The 5,129-nt window shown below is 43.8% G+C and overlaps 1 long non-coding RNA gene across 1 annotated transcript; it reads right to left on the minus strand.

Annotated features, from left to right (window-relative positions):
* Positions 1 to 249: 249 nt before the first annotated feature.
* On the minus strand, positions 250 to 3,284 carry LOC114617550. Its single transcript, XR_003710812.1, has 2 exons — positions 3,123 to 3,284; positions 250 to 437 (listed from the first exon to the last, which is right to left on the minus strand). It is a non-coding gene; the product is annotated as an uncharacterized LOC114617550 (long non-coding RNA).
* Positions 3,285 to 5,129: the final 1,845 nt, after the last annotated feature.

Here is a 5,129-nt window from a genome sequence, read left to right on the forward strand (position 1 = left end):
CCTCATGTTGTGGTGACCCCAACCATAAAATTATTTTTATTACTACTTCATAACAGCAATTTTGCTACTGTTATGAATCATAATGCAACTCTCTGATATGCAGGATATCTGATATGGGACCCCTGTAAAAGGGCCATTTGACGACCTCCCTCCCCAAAAGGTCATGACCCACAGGTTGAAAACCATTGCCCTAAAGTTACCAAGGGACAAATGCATGTGTGACTTAGGATTGACTACAGTTAGAGTAACTTTAAGGCAGAAAGTAATCTTTATTTATTTACTTGAGACTAGATGTCTCTTTGTAGCCCCTGCTGTCTGAAGACATACAGCCTTTGTATTGCCCTTAAATCTTCCTGTCACAGGCTTCCTAGTGCTGAGGTTCCAGGCAAATGCAGAGATCAGTCCTTACAGCCAGTAGGAAGTGTGTAGTAGAAGGTCTGTAATAAAGAAAAAATTCTGTTTTGTGTCTGAACACCAAAAACTTCTATTTTGTGTTTTGTGACTGAGAACCCAAGAGTTCTCTGTAATCAAGATATCAATGTCGGTATTTGCCAAGCCGGGCTAGCTTGAAGATGGAGCAGTTTGAGAAGCAGAATAAATCCTAAAGCTAGGAAGATAAGAAAATCATCCACAAAACAATAACTGAGATTTATTCCTTCGCAGTAGCTGGCCAAAGGGTGGACTGATATGTGCTGTTGCACAGGTTGAACACTTCGTAGCTCCAGAAGTGTTCTTTGTAGAAACAACCCGCAGGGTAACACTGGCATTTCACAAAGGGATGACTGTGTTTAGGAGTTTGCCAATGCACAGTGAAATCCGTGAGACAGAGACTAACCCACGGAACAAAATGGTTGATATTAATAGTGCTTGTAGTTTGCCCATGTATCTGTGCTTCCTATGGCTGCTGGACAAATCATTTATACAACTCCCTCATGGATTCAGCCATTTTACAAATGTTCATTATGAGACAATTATGCCAGCACTTGGGAGGCAGAGGCAGGTGGATTTCTGAGTTCAAGGCCAGCCTGGTCTACAGAGTGAGTTCCAGGACAGCCAGGACTACACAGAGAAACCCTGTCTCGAAAAAACAAACAACAAACAAACAAACAAACAAGGAGACAATTATGGATTCCCAGAAGTTGCAGAGTGGTGGACAAGATCTTATAGCCATTTACCCAGTTTCCCCAAGTAATGTCTTACAGAATCAGAATGATGTCAAAACCCAGAAGCTGGCATTGGTGCTTTTCAGAGACCAGTCAGATCTCATGTCACACCAACTCATCCTTATGTGTACAGGCGTTCCTTAAAGTGGAATGGATTGATTCTCAGATGAACCATCAGAATCAGAATTTTGTGTTGAAAATGCCTTCAGCCACCTAGTCCCACAGCACACCTAGCTTGTTTCTTCTCATGGATTGCCTTCTTCCTGGGAGCTGCATCCCGCGGCCCAGCAGACGGGGTAGGTGTGACTCAGCGTCATGCTGCTTCACATGGCGGCTTCACAGGTTTCATTGAAACCTTGGCCTCACTGCTTTGGAGCCTGGAGTGAGGGAGCACTCAGAGTGGGGCATGTGTGGTGAAGCAAACTTGTTCACTTCATGGTCCCCAGAAAACAAAAGCGGCAAGAAGAGGTGCAAGTCCCAATATCCTTCAAGTGCACACCCCCAATGGCCTCATTTCCTCCCATGAGGCCTCATTCCTTAGAGTTTCATCACCTCCAAATAACATCTCATGGAAGGGACCAGGTTTCAACATGTAGTCTTTGTGGGACATTCTAGATGGGAACTGTGTGTGTGTGTGTGTGTATGTGTGTGTGTGTGAGAGAGAGAGAGAGAGAGAGAGAGAGACAGACAGACAGAGACAGAGAGAGAGAGACAGAGAGGCAGAGAGACAGAGATTGATAACCTGTGAAAATTCCAAGTCCTGTTCTCAATCCAGCACTTCCACCAGCATACAGTGAGTAGTTATGGAAGCATCTCTAGGCCTGAGAAGTTTTATCACAGGAACTGATAGTATGTTTTTGTACTTCAGATACAATACTGCCCATTGCCACAGGAATGCCCATCACTGACTTCCTACCCCTCCCTAGACGATCCCCCATAACTACTAATCTATCCTCAAGGTCTGTAATTTTGTCATTTTTGAAAGTGTTGTATAGATGGAAATTCATCTTTTTCTGAACAACCAGTCATTTAAAGTACAGCCCTGGTTGTTCTTTCTATTTAAGAAGTAGATAGACTTTCATTGCTCAGTCCTTATGGCTCAGCTCCTTACAAGGTCTTTGGCACCCACAGGTCTAAATTGGGGTTAGAGGTTCAGCCCTCTGTTTTATAAGGTCATTCTTGGCCACCTTCCTATAAGCAGCAGAAAGCCTATAGTGAAGAACTTGACAGCCTTGGGAAGCACAGAGAGGCGTCAAAGGCATTCTAAAACATTCCTCATGAAATATTGTGATGAGCTTCTTGATGGCCTCGTGCTTGGGCAAGTATCCATTGCAGCTAATGTAGCTGGTAGGCCGCCTATGGCTACAATCTTTTTGCCTAGCCGTTGTTCCATCTTTATTTTCAAAGTAAGAACCTGAGAGATCTGTCAATGATTTTTATTAGTTATCTTAATATTACATTCTAGGCTGGGTGGTGGTGGCACACGCATTTAATCCCGGCACTTGGGAGGCAGGGGCAGGTGGATTTCTGAGTTTGAGGCCAACCTGGTCTACAAAGTGAGTTCCAGGATAGCCAGGGCTATACAGAGAAACCCTGTCTCGAAAAACAACAACAAAAAAAATTACATTCTAATTTTTAAGATTTCTAAACAAGCATTCCAAAATATAGCACTTGGATTAGAGTGTACTTAGAAGATAAGATAGCAAGCCAAAGAAGCCGGTGAGTGAGCCAGAAAGCCAGGGTGGCATTTTATGAGGCTCTTGTTGTGTTCTAGATACACCAATGTATGCTGGTTTAGAAATTCCTTCTTCCTTGGAGGTTCTTCTTCACTGCCATCAAGATACACTCCATAGTCTCTGCACACCGCATCAGTTACAGTAACTAGAAGCTGACTGATACATCCTAATATGCTCTTTGTATTTCCCTTGATGCCCACCCTTTACCAGAAGCAAATACTACCTGTGTTGCTGAATGCGATTTGCCTTTACCATTGGTATCTCCTTGTCTGGCAACCATGGCTGTCTTGGGTGTTCGCCATGGAAGACTTGGAGAGGAAGTAGACAGAGCCATAATCGGCCCCTTAGCATTTTCAGGCATTACAGACGAATGGAGAGGAACTCATTGTCCTAAATCCCCAGCTGGGTATGAGGTTCAGGAAATTCCCCCTTTGCAATTAATAGGCCCAATGATCTGGTGAGCTTAGGTCTCAGGTGACATAATATAATTGGCCTATTATCTGAGAAGTCTGGGCCGAATTGCCATGACCTGACTCTGAAGGGCTTAAACACAGACAGGGATGATTCAGGCACCAGTGAGCTGTTAAGTCTGCAGGTCTCGGAAAACACTCAGGAATATGATCAGTTTGATGAGTGAGGCACATTGTCACCTGTAGGAGGATATTGTGTCGGCGTGTGTCAGTGTGACTATGGCTTCATGGGGAGAAGTTACAATCCTGGTGTTTCAACTTGGCCTCAACACTAATGAATAAACCACAGCTATTTTATAAGCAAAATCTTCCAGTATTATATTGCAATATACAGTTATATATACTAGACTGGTTAGTTACAAGTCCCACAGTGGGACACCAGTCACTGTGTGATTGACACTGTGGTCAAGTATTCTATATTGTGTCATGTGTATACTTTGATCATTAAGGCAAATGATGATTATGGTATGAGAATTGCTCTAAAATTGTGTTGGCCCCTTAAAAATTGGAAGATGAGAGTCTGCAATTAGACCTTTTCTTTTTTTTTTAAGGTTAGACCTTGAAGCCTTTAAGCCTGAACTCAAACACAATGCTGTTTAAGTTCACAGATAGGGCAGAGAAACCTGCCACTGTGCCAGTGCCACTGGACTAGAGCCATGTGACTGAACTTTAACCCACACAGCACGGCAGGCTTCTCGGTGATTTGGGAAATTTGGTGGTGAACAGCGCAGTGAGCTTTTGTTCTTCTGTGGTCTGCTTTGGAAACTCCCTCTTGTCAGGCCAATAGGGTGAAAGATGAACTCGTCCTGTATCCTTATTGCCATCCATATCCAAGGAACCTTGGTCCTAACTGAGCTAACATTGTTTGAGGTAAGCACACCTACCGTGGCACGCTGGAGATATGCCTTTTTCTCGTCTTGGCAAGAAGCTCTTGGATCTATTGCAGAGATTCAGCTCGGCCTTTCTTCATGCAGCAAGTCCTCACTAGATGCCAAGCAGAGGCTTGCATGATCACTTCACAGCCCAGACAGCTAGGAGACCCTAAAGTGAATTGGGTCCTAGAGCCAATTGTGCCAACAAAGTACAACCTGAACTGCCTGCACATTGTCTATATAGATTTCTCTCACTTACTGTGGACATTCATGTTTCCCTGCAGGAATATTTATTTACCTGTGAGCGTGGGAGGGGAACAACACAGTCATGGCATACACACCTCACTGTCTTTCTTTAATGGGAAGAATTTGATGATACGCTTGTCCCAAGAGTTTGCAGAAGGGATTGTGGACCTGAAATACACAACACATATTTATCTCCCTGCTGCATAGGCATTCTATTTCTTGGGGGTGGGGGAAAGTAGAGTAAGGGATGGGTTTGGAAGATAGCTTGCAACTGGATGGCTTGGCTTGTTAAGTGGTCTCAGTCCTTTATAACTGATAAAGTCTAAGATGCAATGTAGTGTTCATACCTATAAACCTAGATGTGAGAAGGCTGTGAAGTTAGGCCAGCCTGGGCTACATAATGAAAGCCTGTTCAAACAGACAGCCACAGAACCTAAAGTAATGAGGCCATGTTGAATCCCAGAATTCTGTGCTTCTTTTGCCTGTCCTATGTCAAGAGTCAAAACATCAGCTATATACACTTTGTATTAGAGAGCCAGCCTGGACCTAGAAGTGAGCTTCCTGATGCCCTTTCCTGAGTATTCCATGTATGTCTGGTCACATGGCAGAAGAAACACAAAGTGATTGGCTCATTGTGGACAA

This window comes from Grammomys surdaster, unplaced genomic scaffold (assembly GCF_004785775.1).
Source record: "Grammomys surdaster isolate TR1022 unplaced genomic scaffold, NIH_TR_1.0 137, whole genome shotgun sequence".
NCBI classification, from domain to species: Eukaryota; Metazoa; Chordata; class Mammalia; order Rodentia; family Muridae; genus Grammomys; species Grammomys surdaster.